The 27,620-nt window shown below is 43.8% G+C and overlaps 1 protein-coding gene across 22 annotated transcripts in view; it reads left to right on the top strand.

Annotated features, from left to right (window-relative positions):
- LOC121934166 (microtubule-associated protein 4-like) overlaps positions 1-27,620 on the top strand; it is a 275,880-nt gene that overhangs the window by 57,000 nt on the left and 191,260 nt on the right. For 15 of the 22 annotated variants that reach the window (XM_042474322.1, XM_042474342.1, XM_042474343.1 and 12 more), the window contains exon 3: positions 23,551-23,599. The gene's annotated coding sequence lies outside the window, so the exon portion shown is untranslated. Of the gene's footprint in view, positions 1-2,920; positions 2,967-17,045; positions 17,209-23,550; positions 23,600-24,933; positions 25,079-27,620 lie in introns of those variants that run through there. The other 7 variants (XM_042474326.1, XM_042474327.1, XM_042474323.1 and 4 more) reach the window with 4 other exon arrangements.

Here is a 27,620-nt window from a genome sequence, read left to right as displayed (position 1 = left end):
ATGAACAAGAAATAATACACAATACTCACAACCAGATTGTTATTCTAGAATCACAGAATCATAGAATAATAGAGTTGGAAGGACCACAGGGCCATCCAGTCCAACCTCCTGCCATGCAGGAAATCTCAATCACAGCATCCTCCCCGACAGATGGCCATCCAGCCTCTGTTTGAAGACCTCTAGGGGAAGGAGACTCCACTACACTCCGAGGAAGGAGCTGGTGTCCACGTGTAACAGCCCTTACTCAGGAAATTCTTCTTAATGTTGAGATGGAATCTCTTTTCTGCAGCTTGCATCCATTGCTTCGGGTCCTAGTCTCTGAGCGGGCAGAAAACAGCTTGCTTGCTCACCATCATATAACATCCCTTCAAGTATTAAAAAACAGGGCAATCACATCACACTCTTAAACCTTTTTTTCTTTCCTCTTCTCCAGGCTAAACATCCCCAGCTCCCCGAAGTTCCTTCCTCGTAGGCTAGGCTTCCCAACCCTTCAACACCATTTGTAGTCGCCCTCCTTTGGCTCTTGCTCCATTTCTCTACATCCTTTTTGAATTGTGTCGCCCAGAACTGGACACAATATTCCAGGTGGGGCCTGACCAGAGCAGAATAGAGTGGGACTATTAACTTCTCTCTGGATCTAGACACTAATTACTTAGTTGATGGCAGCCTAAAATTGCATTGGCCTTTTTAACGTGCTGCATCACACTGTGAATCATGTTCAACTTGTGGTCGACTTGGACTCCTAGATCCCTTCAACATGTAGTTTCATTCAGCCAGGTGTCCCCATCCTATATTCTGTGCATTTCATTTTTCCTGCCCTAAGTGCAGTACCTTCCTTTCCCATTCTCTCGCTGTTGAAGTTCATTTTGTTAGCTTTGCCCAGCTTCCTAGTCTATTCACAGGTCATTTTGAATGTTGATCCCGGTCCTCGTGGGGTATTAGTTATTCTATTCTCCTAATTTGGTGTCATCTGGCAAATTTGATAAGTAATGCTCCCAATTCTGTCATCCATCCAGGTCATTGATAAAGATTTGAATAACACTGGGCCCAGGACAGAGCCCTGTGGGACCCCACTGGTCACTCTCTCCAGGATGAAAAGGAGCCATTGTTTGAACACCACTTTGGTTCGGCACGGTCAACCAATTCCAAATCCATGTAGTTACTAGTTACTTGTCTAGCCCGCCACATTTTACAAGCCTTGTTTGCAAGAATGTCATGGGAAACCTTAGAATCATAGAATCATAGAGTTGGAAGAGACCATAGGGCCATCCAGTCCAACCCCTTCTGCCATGCAGGAAATCCAGATCAAAGCATCCCCGACAGATGGCCATCCAGCCTCTCGTTTAAAGACTCCAAGGAGGGAGACCTCCACTACAACTCCAGGAAGTGTGTTCCACTGTCGAACAGCCCTTACTGTCAGGAAATTCCTCCTAATGTTGAGGTGAAATCTCTTTTTCCTGAGCTTGCAATCCATTGCTCCGGGTCCTAGTCTCGGGAGCAGCAGAAACAAGCTTGTCCCTCCGCAATATGAGCATGGACATTTACTTACTTACTTACTTACCTACTTTATTTGTATGCTGCCTTTCTCCCAGGCTGGGACCCAAGGTGGCTTTCATAACAACACATTAACAGTGATTACAAAAAGATTAAAACCAATTTAAAACCACCACGCTAAAATACTATAAAACTGATTAAAATCATACAAAAGTTAAAAACAGAGAAAACATTCATCTATATTAAAAACCTTCCCTGCTTAAGCATTCAAAGCTAGCTTTGGTAAGAATGTTTTTGCCTTCCGGTGTAAGGAAAGCAGAGAGTGGACCAGGCCAGCCTTCCGCAGAAGGGAGCAGCCAGCGACATGGCCCTAGCCCAGTGATGGCGAAACTATGGCATGCGTGCCAGAGTTGGCACTCAGAGCCCTCTCTGTGGGCATACATGATGTTGCCCTAGCACAGAGTTTGCCAGAGTTTCTTACTAGAAAGCCAGAGGGATGTGGCACTTTGCAATAAATAAGTGGGGTCTGGGTTGCAGTTTGGGCACTCGGCCTGTAAAAGGTTCACCATCACTGCCCTAGCCCCTTGAGCACTGTGTGCAGATAGGCAGCGCTTTCACATATTTCATTTTATTTGCCTGTGGGGAAGGAAAGGCTTGACAGTCTTCCCCTAGCTTTTTGCAATAGTTCTTCCTGGTCTGTAGAGTTACTGATATTCAAAAGGGGGCTTCACTGTGAAAGGAAGGCCGGGGAGCTCTGTTGTGCGCACAGAACTCGTAGAATACTAGGACTTCAAGTCCAATCCCTCCTCCCCCGATCAGGGTAAGGCAATCCAATTAGAACAGAAATTCCCAAACTCTCGTCTTCCAGGTGTTTTGGACTTCAGCTCCCAGAATCCCTGAACATTGGCCAAGATTGCTGAGGCTTCTGGGAGCTGAAGTCCCAAAACCTGGAGGGCCAGAGTTTGGGGATCCTTGAGGTAGAGCATCTCCACCAAGTAGCTGCCCAGTCTCTTTTTGAAAATGTCCAGAGAAGGAGACGCCACTGTCTCGCTAGGGAATCAGTTCTATTACCAACTCCTCTCATTGTCAAGAGGTTGCTTCTAATGCTCAATCGATATTTACCCTCCTGTAACTTAAAACCATTAAGCCTGATCCTACCCTCTGGGGCAGCAGAGCACTCTCCTCTTCTGTCATCCATTTAGATCGTTAAAGAGTGCAGTCATGTCATCCCTCAGTTCTCTCTTCACCTGGCTGAACGGTGTCCAGTTCCCTCAACCTCTCCTTATATGTTCTCTTCTCCATACCTCATATCATCCTTATTGCCCTTCTGAACCTGCTCCAACGTGTCTATATCCTCCTCAGAATGAAGCACACAGAACTGAACACACTGCTATAGATGAAGTCTGACCAGCACAGAAAATAGTTGGACTATTACTTCCTTTGACTTGGAAACTACAGTTCTGTTAATTCAGGTTAAAATATTATTTGCCTTCTTTACTGTAGCATCATACTACTGAGTTATGTTCAGTTTACGATCCATAGTAATCCCATGTACTGCTGCTAAGCCAAACACGCACACCCCCCATCCTAAAACTATGCATTTGATTTTTGTGGCCTAAATGTAGAATCTTGCATGTGTCTCTGTTAAGTTTCATTTCATTCTGTTAGTTTCTAGTTTGACACTGGCCAAGGTACACTTAAATTATTAACCACCATGTTTTACCAGCCCAGTTACTGGTTTGGGGAATTGCGTTCTTTCTTAGTTTACCTGAGCTTTCCAGGAGCCCCTCACAGGGGCTGAACCTTTCTTTCTCCTCAACTTTTGGGGGGAATAGCCATAGCAGAATGATCAGAGTACTTGCATCTGCATTCTGGGCTGTGAAAAGCTGCTTGCAAGGAGCCCTAAACAGCCACCGTCAGATTTACCATAGAATCATAGAGTTGGAAGAGACCACAAGGGCCATGATTTGAATTTAAGTGAATCTAAGCTCTCTAACTTGGTAGAGAGCCAGAATGGTGGTTTGAGCACTGGACTGGGACTCTAAGGGTCTGTGGCTTGGAGCCTTGCTTAGCCATGGGAACCCAATGGGTGACCTTGGACAAGACCCACTCTCTCAGCCTCAGAGGAAGGCAATGGCGAACCCTGTCTGGACAGATCTTGTCAAGAAAACTCCATGACAGGTTTGCTGTAGGGCCATCTTGACATGAAGGCGCACCACAACAACAACAATGGACTGCCTTGATAAAGTCTGCATTGAACAGGACAACCTTTTGTCAAGTGAGCTATCAAGTCAGAGTTGGGAGGTTAGGAGTTACAAGTAACATTGCTAGTTACAACTACTTTTTTGTCTAACAAGAGTGTAACAAAATTACATTTTAAAAGCAATGAAACAACTAAGAATGAAATTGCTTTAATGGCATAATGAATAACAGTTTCTAGTTACTTTCAGAGCTACTTTTAAAATAATTTAAAGAGGTTTTTAACTTAAAGTTTTCCGTTTTATGCCCTTCTCCCATCAATCCAAGCTTTTTCTTTAAAAAAATATAAAGCAATAGACACTTTTTTATTTATGTTATATGCAACCTTTATCCCTTAAACACTGTACACTTATCCCTTTCTAGCCACACATTCTGCTTCTGTGGATTCAACCATCCATGGCTTGAAAACACTTTTTAAAAAAAATTCCAAAAAGTGAACCTTGATTTTGCCATTTTATGTACATCATTGAATATAATGGGACTTGAGCACCCATGGATTTTGGTATCCATGGGGGTCCTGGAACCAAATTCCAGCAGATGCCAAGGGCCCACTGTAACAAGCAACAGAATGAATGACTTCTGAAAAGTAACTTTCTGAGGCCTTTATTGAATATACTTTGCTGTTGTTTTCAGCAATACTGCCTAGGGTGAGTGAGGGATGAACTCCTTGAGAGCATCATCTTTTTGGGGGCAGGGCTGGTTCTTTACCCTCCCTCCTTCCCTCCCTTCTTGGTGCCTTCTAAGGTTAGAAAACAGAGTCTGCTTCCCGAGAGAAAGGGGGGGGGGCATTGCTGCTGTGGCTGGAACAACTCTTGACAAAAAGCTTTTTGATGCCGTTGGCCGTTAAGGGTGATCTCATCTCAGTGACCAATCTGAGAGATGTGCAGAGCTCCAGCTCTTTGTTAAAACAAAACTCTGCTGAGCTGACTAACCACAGAGAACGCAGCAGGCAGGATTAAGGCCTGTCTTAGAGCTGGGATCCTGAGTGCAGGCTGAACTCAGCACTGAGGAAGCAGGAAAGGAGGAGGAAGGAAATACCTTCTCCCCAGATGGTGTGGGAAGCAAGATGAAGTTGGATATGTCCAACTTAATCTTGGTTCCCACACCATCTGGGGAGAAGATATTTCCTTCTTCTTTGCTTCCTCAGTGAAAATCCAGAGCCTGCTCTGGTTCCTTGAATGCTTGGGGGGTATCAGCTTTATGGACTTTTTTTATTGAGTTCAATGAGCAAATACAGCTACACTTAATTATGGGCATAAGAGGTCAGTAGAACCGACTTGGATCTTTGGAATGGGCCAAATTGAGACCTTTCCATAGGCCTATCGGACGCAAGCTGCACAACATTTTAATCAGCTGGCTGATATCTCTACACTTGCACATTCAGAAGCTATTGGGATTTATTTACATTTCAGAGAAGCAAAGCAAGCCAATTGATTTCTGATCCCCAGGTTCCCATAATGGAATACATATTTTAACTTGCATTCTAGCACTAGAGCATCCTAAATTAGTGATTCCTCTTTGTTTACAGTTAATTTGCAATGACTGTGAACGAATACAAGAAAGATTGTATGTACAGCGCTGTGTAAATTTACAGCACTTTATAAATAAAGGTTAATAATAATAATGATAATGGTAATAATAATAATAATAAGGTGGTAGGATAGTATTTTCCCTGAGCCCAAAGGGCACAGTTTGCACCAAACTAGACTCATTCATTTAGTTACTTGTATCCCACCTTTCTCTCATCTTGGGATTTTGGGCCCAAACAGACAGGCCAAAAGAAAACTGCTTCAGGTCACTTTGTAGGTATGCTGTTTAAATGACACACACCTTAAGAGGCCAGAAGCTGCACCAAAGCTGTGCTCCAGTCCTTAGGACTGGAGCAGGGCTTTGGCATGGCTTCCAGCCTCTTAGGATGCATACAGCATTTAAACAGCATACCTCCAAAGTGACCCGATGTAGCTTTATTTTGGCCTGTCTCTTCAGGCCCTTTGATAAAATTTGACAGAGCGCTGACCCACAACCCAGCCAAGGCCAAATCAGTGGGTCACCTTCAATTAATTTTCTGATTCTCTCTGAGATTTCCAGTCCCAAAGTTAACCAATTGGCCTTCCGTTAATTATCCCCATTTCCCAGTCTTCCTTGCTTCTATAAATTAAACTCAAATACGACTGCATGGCAAATTAAACTCAGAACCTGCCCCCTGTCCTTGATATGATGGACGTTTTCCTCTTTTGAGCCTAATTGCTGTGTTGGGGAGGTGATATAGGAGGGCCGCATCCTATGTGGAATGAAGGATTAATTCTTCTCAGGAACTGGCAAAACACCTCTGGCTATTCTTTGCCTAAGAAAATCTGTGAAATCCATGGCGTAGCCATAAGTTGAGGGGTTCGAAGATGCGCATGTACACAGATACACACCTCAGCTGCAGATTGCTTTGGAAATCACCTTCTGCATGGTAATTCAATGGAGAAAAAGATATTAACCCCTGTGGGACTTCTGGTGCTAGACTAGAGCATTCCTTTGAGGTTCTGGAACATAAATGTGGGGTAGGGACCTTGTAAGTCCTTGGCTTAACATTGCCTCTCTTCATGACATGTCAGAATGCTTGGCAAATACTTGGCATAGTGGAAGGCAGCCCAATAACAGGTGGATTGACGCAAGGAGTCTGTTCATGTCTGTGACTCTTGGAGGTCTCTCATTAGGAGGGTTTCCATGAGTTGAAGCTGATTTGATGGTGAGTAACACAGCAACAGTTAGCATACCCCTGATTTGGAGCTTTTCAGTCTCTTCCTCTTCAGATGCTGGAGGGTGATTCCTGACTGGACCAAGCAGGTCTTCTCCCCAGGCAGTGGCCTTTCTTGTCCCAGATGTCAAATTGTCCTTTTGCGTAGCATTCAAGTAGTTCTTGGGATCCCAGGTTAAGGTCTCAAACTTTTTACCCTTGTGGCCCTCTTTACTTCTACATGTGGATGTCATGCCCCCCGCTCAGTGTAGTGTATGAATAAAAATATTTTATTTGTTTAGTGTGTGTATTTTCATTCACACATCCATGTATATTCATATGTTAACTTTTTATAAGGAAATCGCTTTCCTCCTCTCGCTTTAGGCAGAGGCTCCATACATCCTCCTTGCCTTTCTTTTCTCCTTCTGGACAGAAAAATCTTGGGAGGAGGAGGAGGCTGAAATCAGAGTCTCCAGTTCTCATGCCCCCGTGAACAACTGTTGTTTCCCCCAACCTGGGTCCTGCCCCACATTCTGAGAACCACTGAGTTAAACAATAAGTTTTGTTCTGGGTAGAACAGCTGGTTATTTAAGATGGAAGTTCTTCCTCTTCTTTGCCTTGGGCAGTAATCTAATGAGCCCGTTCTTCTCCAGGTCTTTAGTGACCTCTAACAAACGGAGAGCATTAGGTTACAAGATTAGGCTGTAACCTCCTGTTCTGGGAGTGACAGCTCTTTGTTTCCTTTGGCACTTCAAGAGCCAATCTCGACGATTTCCAGAGTCTAGTTACCTTGGTTGAGAAACTGAAGGACTAGCAAAATGTGAAGATTGAAATTCAAGCAGGCAAAGGTAACAGGGAGCACCTTCCTTCTTTGGTTCAGGAATTGCTGCTTTCAAGCTTCTTTAATAATTTGTTTAATTTATATATTTATATAATTTGTTTTATTTATATACCGCTATTCCAAAGATCATAGCGGTGAGCAGCAAGTAAGCTAATTAGTAAGTAAGCTAATTTGCCCCCAACAGTCTGGGTACTCATTTTAGCTCCCTCCTCAGAAGGATGCAAGCCTGAGTCGAGCTTTAGATTTCTTCTGGAGGTGGAGGGGTGGCTTTTAGCATTGAACTCAAGGCTCAGGGGGGGGGGGGGGAGATTAAGACCACCCAAGCCTGATCCCCCCCTTCCTGAAACGATGAATACTGTGTCGGTTCTGGCCACCACAATTCAAAAAGGATGTTGGGACACTGGAGTGTGTCCAAAGGAGGGTGAATAAAATGGTTAAGGGTCTGGAAACCATGCCCTATGAGGAACGACTTAGGGAGCTGGGGCTGTTTAGCCGGGAGAAGAGAAGGTTAAGAGATGATATGTAGCCCTATTTAAATACTTGAAGGGATGTCATTGAGGAGGGAGCAAGCTTGTTTTCTGCTGCTCTAGAGAACAGGACATGGAGTAATGGATGCAAACTGCAGGAAAAAAGATTCCAGCTCAACATTAGGAGGAACTTCCTGAAACTAAGAGCTGTTTGACAGCGGAAGACGCTGCTTCGGAGAATGATGGACTCTCCTTCTTTGGGGTTTTTAAGCAGAGGCTGGATGGTCATCTGTCGGGGATGCTTTGATTGAGATTTCCTGCATGGCAGAAAGGGGTTGGACTGGATGGCCCTTGTGGCCTTTTCCAACTCTGATTCTATGATCTAGCAGGATTGGACCACAAGGCTCCTCTGTAGTTGAGCCTCCTCAGAATTACCTGTCAGGAGTGTACTAAATGATCAAGCCTTGAGCAATATGAAGACAGCAATAAGCATTGAGCCCTCCCAGGAATAAGAAAGGCTGCCTGCAATCTATCCTGTATGCACTTACTTGGGAATAAGCTCCAATGAATATATGGAGGGGATGTCTAAGTGCACATTATGCTTGTGAGAGTCTTATTTAAGGATGTTTCAATGATAATGGATGGGAAAACTAATTTACTCTCTTCCTGCAAATAGGCAAAATAACAACCTGCCTGCCAGTGTTGAGTTGTTACAAACTGTTCTGGCATCCCTGGCCTTTAGATCATCCTGCAGAACAGAGTAGCTCAGGGTCCTGGCATGTGATGTATTATGTCTGATTTTTCTTTAAATCAGAGATGCTCAAGCGCTGGCAACTTCAGGGGTCTGAATTTCTCAGATACTTCAAGTTTGTTGTTAATTGCCATCAAGTTAACTTCTACTTATGGCAACCATATGAATATGAGACCACCAAGTCATCCTGCCATGAACCACCCTGCTCAGGTCTTGCAGCTTCAGAACAACCATGGCTTCCTTGACTGAGTCCATCCATTTGCAATGTGGTCTTCCTCTTTTCCTTCTGCCTTTTATTGTTTTTTTTCTAGTGAGTCCTGTCTTCTTATGATATGACCAAAATACAACAGTCTCAATTGAGTCAGCTTGGATTAGAGGGATAGTTCAGGCTTGGTTTGCTCTAGACCCATTGACTTGTCTTTTTATGAGTCCACAGTGTCTGTAAAACTCTTCTCCAGCATCACATTTGAGATGAGCTGATTGTCTTCCTATCAGCTTTCTTCACTGTCCAGCTTCCACAACTATACATGGCAATTGGAGGTATGATGGCACGGACAATCCTGACTTTAATATTCAATTATATCTCTTTTCTGTTCAGAATCTTGTTTAGTTCCTTCATAGCTGCCCTTCCTAGTCTTCTTCTGATTTCTTGGCTACAGTCTCTTTTCTGATTAATGACTGAGCCGAGGTGTAGAAAATCTTGAACTATTTCAGTGTCTTCATTGTCTACATTATTTTACTGTATTGTTCTCACTTTCCTTTTTTACTTTTCAGTTCACTTCACCATTAGCCAGCAGAGAAGTCTTCGTAACTTGTTCTTTCTTCTTCATTTGAACTTTTTACCTCCTAGCGTCCATCTGGCATTAAATTGCTCAATTTAACTGAATTTACCCATCTCCTGCCCTGCTTCAGTTGTTTGTGTGTGTGTGTGTGTTTGTGTCTGTCTTAAGTTGTACATTTTAAATATCTCTCTCTGGCTTTTCTTCGCGAATGAAGATTCAGGAAGGACTCATGATCCCGCGCTTTCTACAAGCGCGTTGATGACTAAAAAGGCCGATTTGAGATAAACAAGTCCAGTTGCTGAAAGCACAGCAGAAAGTCTCCTTCCGTGATGTTTCCGGGTTGTGGTTCTTTCTGTGTTGTCGTTTCTCTTCGAGACTCGTTCGGCGTGAGCTTTCAAAAAAATCTGCAGCATCGTGGATAGTGCGTCTCCATGCCTCCTGATGCAAGGCCAGGGCGCACCATTCATAGAATCATAGAATCACAGAGTTGGAAGGGACCACAAGGACCATCCAGTCCAACCCCATTCTGCCATGCAGGAAATCCAAATCAAAGCATCCCCGACAGATAGCCATCCAGCCTCTGTTTAAAAACCTCCAAGGAAGGAGACTCTATCACCCTCCGAGGAAGGAGTGCGTTCCACTGTCAAACAGCCCTTACTGTCAGGAAGTTCCTCCTAATGTTGAGGTGTAATCGCTTTTCCTTGAGCTTGCATCCATTGTTCCAGGTCCTGTTCTCTGGAGCAGCAGAAAACAAGCTTGCTCCCTCCTCAATATGACATCCCTTCAAATATTTAAACAGGGCTATCATATCACCTCTTAACCTTCTTTTCTCCAGGCTAAACATCCCCACCTCCCTCAGTCGTTCCTCATAGTCCTTGTATCTCTTCTTTGGGGTGCCCCTCTTATGCTCTTGACCCTTAGCGAGTTCACTGTAGAATACTATTTTTGGGAGGCGATGGTCCTTCATCCTAGAAATGTGTCCTTCCTAGCCCAGCTGCATCCTCAAAAGCATGGCCTCAATGCTGGTGATCCCTGCTTGCTCAAGGACAGCAACATTTTAAATATACTCTGTGTAGAATTATATTTGCACATGTCTTAATAAATTAGAATTTCTGAAGCAACTGACATAACCCTGAAACTTCACTGCCTTCTGAAAATGAAGCCTGTTTGTGAGGATTTGCTCACGTTGGTTTTGTCAAAGGCTCCCTGTTTCGATGTACCAAACTCTTATTTCTCTTTCTTATCCAGTCTCAGATTCTTAACAGCACTGTTAAAAAAAACACCCATTCAGCTTTTATTTACTGTGATTTGTGTCACAGCCACCCCCAGATGAATTCCAGGCAGCTTGAATAGCTCTCTCTTCAGTACCCTTATTTTTGAAACAAACCTTTGAGGTGGATGAGGCTGAGAGGACTGGCCTTCTGAGAGCATTGAGTTGCCTGCAGGACTGTAGCTGGTTGTGGCACCAGAGCTCTCTGACAAGGAGATTAAACTTTTAAGCTCACAGTACTATGGTTCCCAGAATTCCATGGCATTGAGCCATGACAGTTAAAGTGGTGTCAAACTGGATTATTTCTACAGTGTGGATGCAGCTTTGGTCTTTCATGTCTAGTACAGTTGTACCATACTGGCTGTTGGAGTAAGACACAGCACTGATCCCTCCACATTTGTGGCTTTGATTTTTGCAGATTTGACTATTGAAGGATTTGATTAATATGTTTTCTCTAAGAATGTCTAGGTCTTCTAGCATGACTGTATGGTCAACATCTGCCAGATCTCACACTGGAGGACCTAGAGGTTCCTCAAGAGAACACAAAAGTTAAAACCAGATTGGTTTTTTATTTGCAGTGTTTCCACTTTCACGAGGGTCTTGCGCTCCTAGCCCCAGTGAATGTGGAGGGCCCACTGGATTTCCATTGTTGCTGATTAGAAACAGAAGAGAACATAGTGACTAGCACCAGAAAATCACTGTGAATTCCTTAAGTGCCTAGTACTGTACTGTATTTTATTTCTGCTCCAGAGAACTGAGGTACACTTTCTCCTCCTCTGACCTAAGGCTGTGTGTGTGTGTGTGTGTGTGTGTGTGTGTGTGTGTGTGTGGCTTTTGGCTTTGATTTCTTTATTTCTGACAGTTGCTGTCAGTATTTCCATGGTACAGGGTCATGCCTGGTCCTCAAAAATACAATATTAACACCCTTTACAGATTGAAAGTCACTTTGCTACTTTTAGGAACATAAAATGCATTTTACATTACTTAGCCTGACATAAAATAGTGTTTGATATAGTACCATATACAATATACAGTTGGGCCTCCTTATCCAAAGATCTTTTATCCATGGATTCAAGCATCCACAGGTTGAAAATACAGTATTAAAAAAGTATAAATTCCAAATAGCAAACCTTGATTTTTCATTTTATATGAGGGACACCATTTTGCTATGCCATTATATTTAATGGGATTTGAGCATCCATTACAGTGGGCCCTCCCCATACGTGAGGATCGGTTCTGCCCCCCCTCCACATATGGGGAAAAACGCATAAGCTCAAACCCCATTAGTTTCAATGGGGGAGCGTTCCCGCATCTGGTATGGTGTGGGCGCCACCAGTGCGCACGCTCTTCTCCTTACGGCGGCTTAACCTTCTGCGTAAGGTTAAAGCCACTTATGGTGCATCCACGTATGGCGCAGGCACACTGTAATTTTGTTATCCATGGAGGAACCTGGAACCAAACCCCAGCAGATAAGAAGGACCCACTGTATATTTTTGTCAAATTAGGCTTGATATATTCAAAGTACATTTTATTCAGAATTACAGACTGAACTTCATAGAGTCATGGGTTTGGAAGAGACCGCAAGGGCCACCCGATTCAACCCCATGTTGCCATGCAGGAAGACACAACTTAGTTTTTAAAATGTTATTTTTTGTCACAAATGGAGCTACAAGACCCGGAACTATAAGGAACCTTGTTGGTTTAGCCAATGTGAGGAGCAGGCCAAACAGATCCTAATAAATTGTTTCCCAAGATACCATCAACATTAGTCAAAGATAGCAAAATTATTTTATCTCCACTATTTCTCCATTCTCTCAAGCAGAAATGATGCACTCATTTCCATAACAAGATCTGAGAAAAGGAAAACAAAACCAGTAAATCATGCCATAAACAACGCTTGAGCTGAGAAACAATGGGATTCTGCTCCAGCTGATCCTGCCTACAAGAGTCCCTTACTGAGATTTCAGTGTGAACAGAAAAAGAGAGAGAAAAGAGAAGGGCATAGAAGCCTGTCTTCATGTTTCATTTCACATGTGCGTATTGTTCGTTTTGGAGAAAAAGTTTGCTGAAAGATATTCAACTTTCTCTTTTGAGCTGTAGGATTTCCCCCCATATTATTCCTGCCTCTCGTACCAAATTTTCTGTTAATGATGCGTTGCCCAGGAAGACATCTCCTTCATTATTATTATTATTATTATTATTATTATTATTATATTTATATCCTGCCCTTCTCCCAGGACTGGGACTCAGGGTGGCTTACAACGTTAAAAAACACACCATACAGTTAAAAACATACAAACATAGTACATTAAAATAGGATTAGATTACTACAATAATTAATAGAAATTCAATGCTAAAATATAAAATACTTTAAAAAGATAAAAATGCTTAAAATACAATTAAAACAAGGCCTTTCTTTGAAAGCATTCTGTTTTGAATGCCTGTCTTAACAAATGGTTATGAAAACAACCAATTGTTTCACTTCAAACTTGTGGTCAAAACTTTACAAAGGGCTCTGATAACGAAAGAGAGACACCAGTTTCTCAAGTAGTTCTGTATTTTGCTTTAGTGGTTTTGTTACCTATTTGTAAACTGCTTAGAGATAAAGCCATGTGCCTGTATGAAACAAACTGCAATGCTTGAAGGAATAAAGTTTCAGCCTGCCAGAAAGAACTGAGCAGTGTCAAAGGTGTCAGGTGGGTCTTTTTGGAGAGAGCTTTCTGTAAATAAATTGCTCATATCAAAGCAGCCGCTTGCTTTATTTACCCCAAGCCTCTGAGGGCTGGGCTGCTTGTTGCCAGGCCTCTGGTACAGAGATGAGTTCTCAAGCAGGTTTGTGCCGGAGAGGCTAGTTCTTCTCCTCTATCTCAAGCTTCTGATCTGAGTGATAAAGAAGAGATCAGCAGGGACAGCTGAGCCTCAGATTTAGGGACTTAGGAAGATGGCTTCCCCTAATTCTTGACTACTGAAGAGCAACGCATCACACGCAAAACGGAGCCGGGAGAGAATCTTTGAAACACTGCTCCAGCTTCCCAGATCCTTTTGGTCAGAATGATGGTCAGGTTGAGGGAAGGAAGAAAAGGCTCTGATGAAAGAGACTAGTGAGATGCAGAGAAGGGTCCAGAAGGCACCTAAGAGATATGAGGCCATTATGGCATGAGGACACCTCCTTGGAGGAGAGACTGAGTGATAAAAGGGACACAGTGGGGGCAGTGATGTCTGTGTGCAAAGTAGGAAGCAGGAGGAGAGCTCCTCTGGGACACAAGGTGGGAATCAACTGATTCACATTCCATATTGTGGCTTAAAAAGAAGAAGAAGAAGTAGCAGCAGTGTTTTGTTGTTGTGGTTGTGGTTGTGGTTGTAGTTGTTGTTTGTCCTCATTGACTTCCAGCAATCCTATGCCTGAGATACAAGATCCTGGTCATCAGCTGCCCTGCCCAGATCTGGCAAACTTAACCGACTTGTGGCTTCTTTGATGGAGTCAATCCAACTATAGTGTATTTTCCTTCTTTTTTCTACTGCTATCTTCTTTACCAGGCATTAGCATCTTTCTGAGCAGTTGATTAGTCTCATGATATGCCCAGAGTAGGACAGCCTCAGTTTTGTCATCTTCTAGTGGGAGTTTTGGTGTTAACCACCCTTAAGGCCCTCTTGACCAATGGCGACTCTGTGGATGAGACATCTCCAAGACTCCCTGTCCTTCACTATTTGCTTAGCTCCTGTAAACTCATACTCATGATCTCCTTAATAGAGTCTATCCATCTAGCATTCCTCTCTTTCTACATCCCTCCACCTTTTCTAGCATTATTGGTTTTTCCAATGAGATGTGCCTTCTCATGATGTGTCTGAAGTATATCCTTTCCCTGTGGGTTGTTTGTCCAATGTTATCTACAGTAGATGATGCTTGAAAAATGGTCTGTGAACATTTGTGACTTTCACTCTAATCTCAACCATGATTGTTTGAGAATTAAACCAAGTTGAAATTGGGAGCACTATGCCTGCTCAGGATTGCATTTTGCTACAGTAATTTACTTTGCTGACACCAAGGAATGAGTGGCGGAAGCTGCACCTGCCCAGAGAGCTCAGTTGGAGCCTAGGAAATCCCTTTTCTGCTGCAAGTATGTCCAAGAATGTTTCTTACATTGTGCTGCAGAGTTCGTGTCCTTGGCTTTACAAACAAGGGAAATGTCTCACTTTGAACGTGATTCATGACCCTTATTGTGAGCAAAGCTCCTTAGCCCTGTGCATACGATGTCAAAAGTTGCTTTGCAATGAATTAGACGCTTGGCCCATCAGGCTCAGCATTGTCTATATTGACTGGCAATGGTTCTCCATGCTTTTGGACAAAAGTCTTTTGCCAATCCTATCGGGGTGTCCCAGGGATTTTCTCTGGCCTCAGCTGTGCAGCCGTCATCTTAGCCTTGCAAGCTGGTGGTCAGGAAGCTTAAAATGTATGGAATTGAACTTTGCAGTGTAGACCTAAAGGGATGGAAAGACTGTCCATCTCTGAAAGAGTTGATTTTTCAAGCTGTCCCATGCAAAGAAGAATTCTGGTGGTTGTAGCTTTATGCAATTGCTCTTGTTGTGTGCCTTCAAGCCAATGCTTGTGGTTGAATTGAGCCAAACGGAGAGTCAGGATGCCCTATCCATGCCCCAGATTTCTCCAGATTTTGTCTCAATGTGTTCAAAGACTGCCTTCCTGTAATGGCCAGAGACATTGGAGAAGAGACCAGTAGATCTGGGACCTCTCTACCACCTTAAAAACATGTCTTTCCCACAGCTAGAGAAGCTGTGCAAAACCATGTTCTTGTTATGAGAGCCATATGTTTTATATCTGTTGTTCGCCGCCTTGGGTCCCACTTTGGGAGAAAAGCAAGATAAAAATAAAATAAATAAGTAAATAAAATAAATTCAAGAACTGATTTCTGTACTTGGTTCTTTACTGTTGTTGTGTACCTTCAAGATGTTTCTGACTTTATGGTGACACAAGGTGACCCTGGCCTATCATGAAGTTTTCTTGGCAAGATATGTTCAGGGAGCGTTTGCTTTTGTCATCCTCTGAGGCTGAGAAAGTGTGACTTGCCCGAGGTCATCCAGTGGGTTTCCATGACTGAGCGGGCACTTGACCTGTGGTCTCGAATCATAGACCTATGTTCAAACCATTACACCACACTGTCTCTCACTCTGTTCTTTACTCCTCTGGTTTTCCCTTGGAGGCTGAACTTACTTCTTCATCCCCAGGTCTTCTCCTGCCTTTGTCCCAACATGGGAACCAAGGCTTCTCATAACTTAGATCAAAGCAAAGTGCAGCTGAAGAACGAGGATGGGGGGAAAGTTAGTAAACCTATCTTAATAAAGCAAGACTAACTTAAAACAGCATAAGAGCATTTAAAATCACATAAATAATAAAAGTATCCCCTCCAATTGAAAGAAGCACAATTGGTTTATTGCCAAATAACTATTTAAATAAAAAGAACTTACATGTTCTTCAACCCTGAATCCAGCTTTTAGAGGTCCCTTGTTGCACATTACCATTATTTGAGAATTCCCTCCTTCCAACTCTTTCCAATCTATGCATTTCTTTTCCCCATTTTTGGAAAATGCGCAATAAATGCAGGATGACATTTATGGAGAATGTATCTTTGGAAAATGGACATAACTGCAGGAGGACCCCCAGGTGACAGTGATGGGTGATGAACAAGCCCTCCGCTCTCACTATACAAAAGGGGGATCTTCAAAAGCGGGATTTGGCGTTCATAAGAGCCTCATGCTCATGTCCTTGTCCAGCAGAAGGATCAGGCTGCTGTCTTTTGTACAGATAGGGGACTGGGAGTAAGGAATTAACCTCTATTCAGTTGTGTGTGTGTGTGTGTGTGTGTGTGTTTATAAAAGCATGACTTCATGAGGTTTTTTTTAGTCAAAAACCTGATTTCCTGAGAACCCCAGATGTAAGCAATGAGCGTCTCTTTTCCAGCCTCTTCCCAAATATTTCCTGAAGTCATTCCTGGCCATTGCACACCCAACCTGGCAGCAGAAGCCCTTATAAACTGAGGCCATGATTTACCTCTTCAGCCTTGTTTCTAGCAACACACACAGTTGTTTAATTTTATCAAATTAGCAGCGAAAGGGAGATTCTTGGAGTGTGTGTCAAGAGGGGCTGGAGTCGGTGATGATAATGGCGCAATCTTGGTGCCTGGCCCTTGGACCATGCGCTCCAACTCCCTTTCTGCTGACAGGGGCTTTGGCGGGGGGGGGGGGGGGGGGGGGATCTAAATGCCTCCCTTGGCCGTCTCTCAGGCTGTGTATTCTGCAGTTTGTAGCTGGCCTGTGTCAGAGCCTGGTTTTTGTTGGATAAGCGTTCCCAGTTCAGCAAAAGGTTGAAGGAGCCACAAACAACCCTCCCCTCCAAAAGCACGCCACCCTCCTGTGTTGGTAAACAATGTGACACGGGATCCTGCTCTCCCTCCCTGGGTCTGTGGGGAACTTGATGCGGATAAGGCAGAAGATGTGCCCCAGAGGGCAGTGGATAAGGGTTCATTCAGGATGCCAAGCCAAGTTGGATGGGTCTCTCCTTTCCTGGACTGGAGGGATGAACATTGGCTGTTAAACTGTATGAGGGGTGAGTACTTGCAGGCGTTTGTGCCGGGAGGGAAACAGCCAAGTCTTACTTTTTAAAAAAGAATAAAACAGCGGCAGCCAAAGTCTTTATAGGTTTTGGCTTCCAAAGTTTCATTTGGGCCTTTGGAAGAAATCTCTTTTTCTAGAAGAATGGGCAAGAATGGAGGAGAGGAGAAAGGACTGGGAGAGGGAGTAGAGGGAATGAAAGAAAGAGAAGGAAGAAAAGGCTCAAGGAGGAAAACACAATGGGATAGATTAGATAAGAAAGTAGGCTGGATTCGAGAATTTATAAAGACTTAATGGTGATTTTTAAGATATTGTGTTGATCTTAGTTAGGTCTTTAAAATAAAATGTGATGAGGTAGAATAAGAATAGCTGTTTGTATATTTATAGGTAGATTTATGCATGACAAATTGTCTTTTATTATGTGTATTCTATGTTTTTAGTGTTTAACAATAAAAAAGGAAGAAATCTCTTTTTCCACTGCTGATTTTTAGTACAACCTTCAAATCCTCCTAAGTGGTCAACTGTCCGAGGGGAGAGGGTTGCATTAGTCCCCAAGAGACCTGGGAGAGATGCACTCTCCTCTGTATAAAAACAAAACAAAACCCTTTCCCCTCCAAAATGCCCACCGGAGCTTGTGCAAGAGGGATTTTTGCCATATTTCTAAGGTCCCTGAGTTCATTTTAAGCCCAAGAGAGACGTCTGACAAAACAGGAGGTGATCAGGATGTCACTTCCAGGTTACTTGTGGGGGCGGTGGAGTCTCCTTCTTTGGAGGCTGTTTTCAAACTGAGGCTGGAGGGCTTTGATTCTGTGTTCCTGCATGGCAGAATGGTTTTGTTTTTAAAATTATTTTTATTCGAGTTCTTCTACCCCATCCTTCAGCCCTAAAGGCTGTCAGAGCGGCTATTTGTAATTAGATGGTTCCCTGCCCTCACGCTTACAATCTAAAAAGACACAACACAAAAGGAGAAGGGAATGGTGGTGGGGAAGGGGCCTGCGGGACCCTTGGGGTCTCTTCTAACTCTATGATTCTATGATTTTACTCTGTCTGTCTGTCTGTCTGTCTGTCTGTCTTGCTCAGCATTGTTATTCAGTGGGGCAGCTTTTTGTATTTTTCAAGGTGACCTTATTTTTCCTCTCTATATCTTTAAATGAGTATCAGGACCTATACATCTTTCTTTCAAGTGCATTTCGGTTGGCCAATAAAGGTATCACTGATGGATCTTTCTTCCTAGCGATCTACTTTTAATATATTGTGTGTAAGCTTTAAAGTTTTTGTACTAAACTCAGAGGTTTGGGGTTTTTCTTTTAAACCAAAGGACCATTGCTATAATTGTATCTTTTAAAACAAAACCCTGGTGATTTTTAAAAAAAGATTTATCTTGCCCTTTGGAGCAGTAACTTGAGCAGAATCAGGAATGTGTCTAAAACTTGGCTGCCATGTCTCTGTAGAAAGTGAGCCTGCCCTGTCTCCAGCTTCAATGCTTGATTTAAGACTGTGGCAAGTCAGGATTCTGGCAGAGAGCCCAGGGAGAGGATAGTTTTTAACCAAGAGGTGAACTGTATTGGCTTCCATCTTTTGACAAGGTAGGATTACTACTAGGGAAGTAGACGTGTTCCTTGGATCTAAAACAAGACAGCAAAGTCTCTTCTAAAGATAAGAAGGCTACCTAGCAAACTCCCAGAGAGTAAAGGCACAGTGTGGGGGACTGTAGTGTATCTTGGCTTTCAACCTCATTTACCAACCCACTCCCCAAATGGCTGTTGAATGCAAATGTTAGCGTAGTAGCCAGAGACAAACTCTGACTGCCAAAATGGAAGTCCAGTTGCGTTCTGGCTGGGAAGTTGGTGAGCCAGATCCAAATCTTCCTGATGTTGGATGTGTCCTTGGCCAAATCAGTGTTGACCACCATTCTGTATTAACAGTCAACAATGGACAGCATGTAAATACCAAGCTCAGTTTGTCTCTTCATATCTTGGAGGGCCACACTCTCTATTAAACAATAATAATAAATGTTTGTCCTGAAATGCACTCTGGTGGCCTGGGGGATTTCCATCATGTTTTGTTCCCACCTTTGGAAACTTTAGGTCCAGGAGAGGCCTTTTCCCCCAGTAGTTGATGACTTGGACAGTCACTTTCTGTTTTTTAAAAAGGAATCTCCTTTGATTAAAATGGCCATACGGTAAAATGCCCCGCAAGACGCTAAGGGGCATTTTAGGGCAAATGTGGTTTTTTAAAATTGACTCCTGGAGAGGGCGGGGGGGGGGGGGGGGGAGGGAGGATCCACAAAAACTGCCTTGGGGCCACATATGGCACTCCACACCCCTGGGCCACATGAGTCTATGGCCAGCCTTTGCCCACCCTGGTTTGAAGATTGTAACCTCTGTGACCTGGCTGGGGTTTAATAGAAAGAAGCAGAGATTTCTTTCCATGAAGGTGGATATTAAGACTATGGGAAGGTGCCTTAGAATTAGATCACAGGTCCATCTTAGTCCAGTATCTGGATTTTAAACCCTGACTGGCAGCCATGGTTTTCTAAGGTGTCAAGCCAGATCCATCTCTATGGAGATCCCTCATATTTCCTCCTGGCCAGTCCTCCATCCAGGAGCTAACTAGGCCCTACTCCACTTAATTTCTGACATTCTGCAAGGTGGCAGGCACAGTGGTTTTCCTGCATCCATCCCCTTGTGTCTCTCCTGTAGCCTGCCCTCTAATACTGTGCATTATTTGGCTGAGATGGAGCAGTTCCAGTTCCAGTTGGGGTATGCGGTCTGTGTCTGTGTCCTTTTAGCTTTGCTGACGGAAGCAGAATTGGGCTCTGAAGTCAACATTGGAAATGGCTCCTGCTCGCATTTGCAGCGTGTTCTCCCTGTTCTGTCATTTGCTCCCCACTTTTTGAAAAAAGTTTGCTTCCAGTTGGCTGTCAAATTTAATAAGCCCAGTGCTGATAATAATAGTGCAACCTTTTCCCTCTTGAAAGTAGAACAAGCTTGATAGGAAATTTCCAGTCGTGAAAGCTTTACTGGGTGGGGGAGGAAGAGAGGATGAGGGGAAAGGGAGGTTAGGAAGCAGGGAATGCTAAAATTGCCCTGTAAAATTGGGATCACCTTCTGTCAACAGAACCCTGCATCTTGCCCCCAGGCAGTGTGGTTTTAGGCTGGGTTAAAAGGGGCATAGTAAGTGAGTCTGCACAAATCTAGCATTTTCTGCTGGCATGTATTGATTATAGTTGTGAGTGCAATGAGGGGCTGGGAGAGCATGAGGCCATAGCTGAAGGATGCCTTCCCAAAGCCCTGGACATTTCTGCTCTGTTTTCTAAGTCATTGGTCTCCAAACTGCATGCCTAGGCTCCCTGGGGTTTATCGATAAGAAAATCGGTAGGGCCAGACAAAATGCGTGTCTGAAAGCCAACACAGAGGTGTGGGAAATGGGGAGAGACGCAGCATGGGGCCCCGTGTGGCCTGAGAGTGTGCCCACAGATGCTCCGAATGGTGTGTGTGCCCATCAGTGTGGAAAGGAGTCAGTGAGGGCAAGAAGAAAAGGGTCATCTGTTTCAGAGCCAGAGACTGCCACCCATGCTGTGGTCTGCAGACCCGGCCTAGATTTTTCAAAAGGCTAAAGCACCACTGGGCTGCATAGATGAAGGCAGAAGGGAAGAGTCTTTTGCTGTCCAATGTATCTCCATCGCAAAATTGTTCCTTCAAAAGATGAACATGTCAAGGAGAAGAGTTCTGCATAAGCCTTCTCTCAGTGTGCTTGTTTTCTGGATGGAGAGAAGTGTTTTGCATGGATGTCTGTAGTACCAAACTAGTGCAATTCAGATACAGGTTGATAATGCCCTGCTAAAAAGTTGAATTTCCTAGAAAGCAAAATGACAAGCTTCCTCAGTCTAGTCTGAAATTACTTGACATTTCTAAATATGCCATTAATGTGTTTTAAGTTGCATACATTTGCACAGTTCTTCTGGAGTGGCAGCTTCAGGCTCTCAACCCATCCTGCTTCAGTGAGTTGTGGAATTTTGCTTATCTAAGGTGGTCAGGATTGTGGGGTGAGAATGTGCCACATAATGCAGGGTTTGGTTCAGAGGCTCTCAGTTGTTCATCCCTGGCATGTATGTAGCTTAGGTTCTGACTGTGTCTGCTGCACATCGAGGTCTGTAATACCAACATCTGTGTGTAGCGCATAAGGTAGCAGTTAGCTTCTTGTGAACTGTAACATTAACTGAGTGAGTCCAGCCCTGGAGTAATAGCTTAAAATCAGCTGCCTTTTTTGGCCCTTGGTCCCAGGGAGTAGCTGAGGTGGCGGAAGTGGTGTTGCTACGAAATTCTCGTCTCACAACATTTTAGGGAACTGTCTGGAGTCCTGTCCAGTAAAGTAACACCTAGTTCACTGCAAATTATGTTGATGGCTGATTTTGATCCAAGGAAAGGAGATCCTAAGATAACACTTCCCATCTGTAGTTACTACGTTATCCGAAAATGCCAATATTCATGGATTTCCGTCTTTCTAGCCAGTATCTCTTAAGAGCAGTGGGCTGACCCTCTCCTCTTTGGTCCCAGACATTTGTTTGCCTCGTATTGTCATGTCACCAGGGATATCCCCAGCTGACCTTTTGGTCTGCTGAAATCCTGAGTTAATGAGAACGCAAAACTCAGCTCCAGTGCGCACTGGGCAATTCCCAGAGTCCTTAGTTCATTGGACTTCATCTGTATTTTTCTGACCCCTGTTTGCCATGGAATATAGGATCCTTGAGCCTTAATTTAGGGTGACTGTAGCTGTTCAGCAGTAAACACAACTGTTTGTCCATGTATTGATGTGTCTCACAACACTGTGGCCAGCAGGCACCCATACTTGTGTATTTCTGCATGCCAGGGGTTGGACTGGCTGGCTCTCTTCCAATTCTGTGCTTCTATGACACTTGTCTAGGGACCCTGTTGGCTAGGGTTTGCCAGTCTTTGTAGGTGGCTATCACTCAAAATATGGATTGTGTCCACACTGTTGTAGGACATGCTGGTCTCCACGCAGCAGTAGTGTTTGCAGTCACATGTTATGTAATGTATACACTTGCCTTCTGTGGCTTAAGTCCCATCCTCCTGCCTGCTTGACCAACACTCCCTGCTTCTTTGGTCCACTTTCCTGGTGTTAATGTTCTGTGCTGACTATAAATCCCCCTCTGCCTTGTCAGGTGATAGTTACCTGGCTGGAACTTGGTGTTCCACATGAGTTACGTAATTCTGACAGGGGACTTCACACCTGTGGGTTGGGTGCGGCTGTCTCTGGCGGCATCATTCATGGATGTTCTTGTGTTGTTCCAGACAGCAAAGTTGGCAAAATACCCGGCGGAGGTGATAAAATCCTCACTACTCGGCTCTGTTCTTTTTGACAGTACTGCTCATCTTTGAGTTCCCCTTCTGTTTTAAAAGCAGGATTTGACAAATGCTGACACCTGGTTTCCAAGACATTTCTGGGTGGGAGAAGAGGGATCAGAAAACGGTGCCTTGCCTGTTGTTTTTTTGTCTGAGGTGGTTTCCTCCACCTTTACGGTTTGTTAGGGCTTTCTCATATCAAAATCAGTGTGACTTTCAGATGTCTCTGTTTGTAACCTTCAGCCATTTCCATAGGATAGGCAGGACTGTTGAAATGATTAGCCAAGATGGGATCCACTAAAAGTGTGAAGCTTTTTACTGGAACTTCACAAATACAGATATAAACTAACTGTTGACCCAGCAGCAAGAGGAGGTGTTAAGTCCCAGCTTCCTTTTTGTCTGCTGCTATATTAATGGTGGTTATACCTGTTCTTTCTGTTTATGTGCTACAGCTACACAGACAGCTGGTTGCCCTGTATTATGCTGAGGTGTCTTGAAGTATGGACATTCTCTGGTTACATCATTGTTTACTTGATTAAGAATAACTGTGCAAGTGATTAACACTGGCATACTCCAGCATTAATGCCAGAAAACAGCCTTGTGCTGATTGTACGTGATGAAGAATTCCTTGCAGTTTCCAAGTGTGGTGCCTCTCATTGCCTTGGCCTTCCTTAATGGGATGCTATGTAGGCTATTACCTTAATTGAAGTTTATACTGAGTAGTGCGTAAGAAGCCTCTAGATCTGGATTAGGATCCTAATGACTCTCTTGACTCCTGGTTGCAGGGGCGGGGAGGCAGGGGAAGGAGGCCACATGGGCACGGAGTTGCAAGACCGTGGAGTAATACACAAGATAAAGGGGTGTGGGTTTCTTGGCTGCTCTGAGGAACAAATTATTGTGTGTGCATGCTGTAAAATAAGAGCAAGTTACTGATCAACAAATACTTTTATTTATTTATTTTTATTCTGCAGATAAGCTGTTTCAGAGATCCAGGACATACTAAGGGATTATCTGCTTAAGGTAAGAACTGCTTTTCGCTCTGGGTACCCTGCTGCACATTTCAGTATGTACAGGCTGTTCCCACCCCTGGGAATCGGCCCACAAATTACAAGCCCACCTTGCTCTCCCTCAATAATTATATATAACGGGGGTTTTATACTGTTTTATATTGCTGCTGTGTTGTTTTTATTGGATTGTTGTGGTTGTTGTATTGTATTCTTATGTTGTAAACCACCCTGATCTACGGAAGGGCGGTATATAAATAAAACTTTTATTTTATTTATTTATTATTTATATATGGCCTGAAAAGACTCAGCGGTTGTAAAGCTTCGTTCCTTCCTTCCTTGCTTGCTTGCAAGTAACATTTTCCTTATCCACTAGATGCTACGTAAGTTTCCTGGACCACTTGGTGTGGAACCATTCCAACTGGGGCAGGGAAAATGGAGGGCGCTGGAGATTGTGCCTGAGACTTTGTCAGGAGCATTGTGGGACAGCTGGGTCATCATAGCAGTGGGAAAAGATGCAGTTGTTGTGTGCAACCTTTGAAGTGCTGACTTGTCCCAGATAGACGTCTTCTGGGGGAAGCTTTTCCAATGGAATAAGCTACTTCCTTTCCCTTCTGCTTGTGTGTGTTTCTGCGCACCCTGAATTGCCTTCAGAATGTCTGCCATTTCAGATCTGGTCAGTTTAAAGCCCCTATAATCTACATCCTGTGTTAAGTAGCTCACTTGCTTTTTTCTTAATTTAGTGTTTCAGTACTAGACTTGCAAAGTATCAGAAATTTGTCAGATCGGTGACAGTGATAGAGAGACTGTAGGGACATTTGAATGCATGTGTTCAGAGCAAAGAATAGCAGCCTAGTTGCCCCAGCAGGAACGACAAATCTCCTGTGGTGCCTCTAGAAAATATTCCTTGCTGGAATCATAGAATCGTAGAGCCAGAAGAGACCACAAAGGCCATCTAGTTCAACTCCCTGCCATGCAGGAATACTCAGTCATAAAACTGTCATAGTCCATGGGAATCTCAGAAGAATAGATCTCCTGGTTGAAGGACTGGATTGCCATGCTTTTCTTGCACATCACAGAGAAATTAAACATAATGTGTCAATCAAAAAAGATGGACACTAAATCTTAGCTTGTTTCTCTCATTTTTTCTGTTACTCTGTAAAGTGTCATGTATGTTATTACTCTATAAAACTTCATTTTCTTTAAGAATCTCTGCAAGAGATGCTGTATAGTCAAATTCACTACTTGTAAAAAGTGTTGTGTAGAATTCTGCAGCAAGTGAAAATGGAATTTTGTGTTTTGTGGTGTTTTCTTCATTAAGTAGAATTTATTTTTCTTTACTCCTTAAAGGAAAAGCAAGACACCAAGCAGGACATTGGTACCTTTGTCCTTGTTGGAAGTCTTACTCAGCCATCCCTGCAGCATGTTGGTGAAAACACCTTGAGCCTTAGCAACTAGAAACTTAATTGAAAAAGTGAAACCAACAGTTTTCAAGGTAATCTTGTGCCTAAAGCTGGCTTGTGTGCAAAACCCAAGACATATATCTATGTGCAAAGGCATCTTGCAGAACCTTTGAGACTGTGTAGAAGAAGTTGTGGCATAAGACTTGGTTTACTACTTCCTCCGATGCAACATCAAGTCTACAAAAGCTTATGCTACAACTTCTTCTACACAGTTAGTCTCAAAGGTGCTGCAAGATCCCTTTGCATACTGATATTCCAGCCTCTGAATTCCAAGACATATCTAGTCTTTATGAAGTGTGAGTTGACCTGTTTTGCGGAGCTCTGCTGCTAGCAGCTGAATGAGTCTTTTTAAAAAAAGAATCAGTGGGAATGTTCACTGCTCACTTAGTCTGTGTCCCCTTCTTTCAACCAGTCAAACACAAGGATATTTCAATGGAAGTTGCTCAGCACGGACACTGGACAAACTTGAACTAATTGGGAAGTAACCACTGGCTGTGATGGCTTGTGATTGTAGTGCGAAAAAGTAACTTTTAAAAATCTGATCAGTAGTTCATTGCTCTTTCTTGAGGAAGTGGTCACTGTACAAGAAAAGTAAAAGAATAATCTGTGCTGGGAGATCCTTCACCCCAATGGGAACTGCAGCATCCTCACCTAACAGTCGTATTTTATTCTGTAATTTTAGATTCTTTCCAAGTCTCCTTTAGTTTCCCGCTTTCAAAAACATGGTCAGGAAGGTGGCAGAGAGGAGGAAGAGAGTAGCTGTTAGGTACCAGATGCCACTGTGTGGTGTATTAACATTTCTCTATGCAAAAGGCTGAAAGCAAAGCTAGGACAGCTGAGGATGGGAATATCAGTAAACAGCATGCTTACTCCTGGCATGCCAAAAAAGCAGAGATCTGTCAGTTTGGCCACCCAAATGGAAATATGGAGGTTGGTGAAAGGAAATATAATCTCTGGATGTATTTTAGAGGTAACCTTCACATGGTCTCTAGAAGTTTCAGCTTGTTTTTGTTGACTTCTGCAAGACTTACCTGACCAGGGTGTTTCATTTGACATGTGTATATTGCTAGTTTTGAACACAAAGCATGCAGAAACATATAGTGTTCCTCTTTCATATGTGGCAGGAACCATCCCCTGTTCTTTCCATGTTACTTCTGCCTCTGGTACCATATTTTCTGTTAAAGAAACCAGGAACACATTGATGTGGTTGGGTGAGGCATACCTGAATCCAAGGTCCCCAGATATGTGACCAAAGGGCACCCTTTTGCTTTGGAGTGGACATCTTTGTACACAGCCCTGACCCACTATCCTGGCACTTCAGCTTTGCTACCTGGCAGCTGTCTCTTTGTTGCTCCACCTGTTTTGTTTTGTTTGCCATGGCCGATGCCTCTCCTGCCGTTAATGCAGCTGATGCCCTTTGGGAGCAGGGAGGGTTTTGTGGTCATCCCCCTGTCTTAGGGCATTTGGCCACCCACAGGCTTGGATTTAGCTCATCCTTCTTGAATCCTCTTTTAAGAATCAAGATCATGTGACTGTTCAGAGCCTCTTCTTGGCCTCTTCCTTGCCTGTCTTTCTCTAAAGAAGGAATTAAAAATGAAACCCAGGCAGAAAAGAGGTGTCTCATTAGCACTACTGACTTGTGTAGAAAAGAGTCTGGGGGGTGGGGGAGACCTGTCAGATAATCTTTTCTGCAAGTGGGCCTCCTGCCCTGTCCTAGTTTTTTGCCTAGGTGTTCCTGTGATGTTTGCCGATCTTCATTTGGGGCTTCCAGTGGGACTGTCTCAATACTGAAGAGGTGGCCGCTGGGCAAAAGGCACTTCAGGGCTGCTGTGGGATGGCCAGAGATGTGCCTAAAGAACATCACAAGCCCCCTTCATCCTCCTACTTGGCATTAGGTCAGGCGACCTGGACAGCCAGTGGCACTTTACTTGGCCCTATAAAGTCCTTGCTCGAGACCTGCCCTTTGCTCCTTGATCCTGAGGGTTGGAGTGTTGGCTTTCTGTCTTGGGAGGTTGGCTCTTTGCCTTCCCTGGACCGTACCATTTACCTCTGGTACTTGGAGTGAGATATTTTGGCCAGGGCTAGAGGATGCCATTGCCTTGGGCTCCTGTCTCTCCTCACCCTCCTTGGACAGCAGGGGAGGGCGAGCTCAGACTTTGTTATCCCTTGGAAGTGCTCAGCTTTTGTGAGCCCAGCCCCAGCACCGTAAAATTTCGAAATTCTGCCTCTGTGTTATTATCCAGTTGGGGGTGTTAGAAAAAAATGTGGGAAAGAAGGGGGGAATCTCCTTTGTGGTGTAGACTAAGTAGAAAATTGGCTATTGTCTGCATTGGGCTGGATGAGCTCTAGGTGTCCTTGGGCAAAGGACTTTCTTTAAATGAGGGCGATGCGCTGTGTGAGAACGTGTGAGCAGGACCTTCTCAGCTGTGGAAGCCCAGTTGTGGAATGCCTTCCTCTTCCTTCGAGGCCCAATTGGTGCCAATTCTGCTTTTACTTAGGTGGCATGTACAATTGTGGGTATTTATTAAAACCTTTGAGTCTCACTTCAAATGCTGTACATGTTTATTTTTTAAA

Source organism: Sceloporus undulatus, chromosome 6 (genome assembly GCF_019175285.1).
Source record: "Sceloporus undulatus isolate JIND9_A2432 ecotype Alabama chromosome 6, SceUnd_v1.1, whole genome shotgun sequence".
Classification (NCBI taxonomy): Eukaryota; Metazoa; Chordata; class Lepidosauria; order Squamata; family Phrynosomatidae; genus Sceloporus; species Sceloporus undulatus.
Note: the sequence above shows the minus strand (reverse complement) of the source record. Positions and strands in the feature narration are given on the sequence as shown.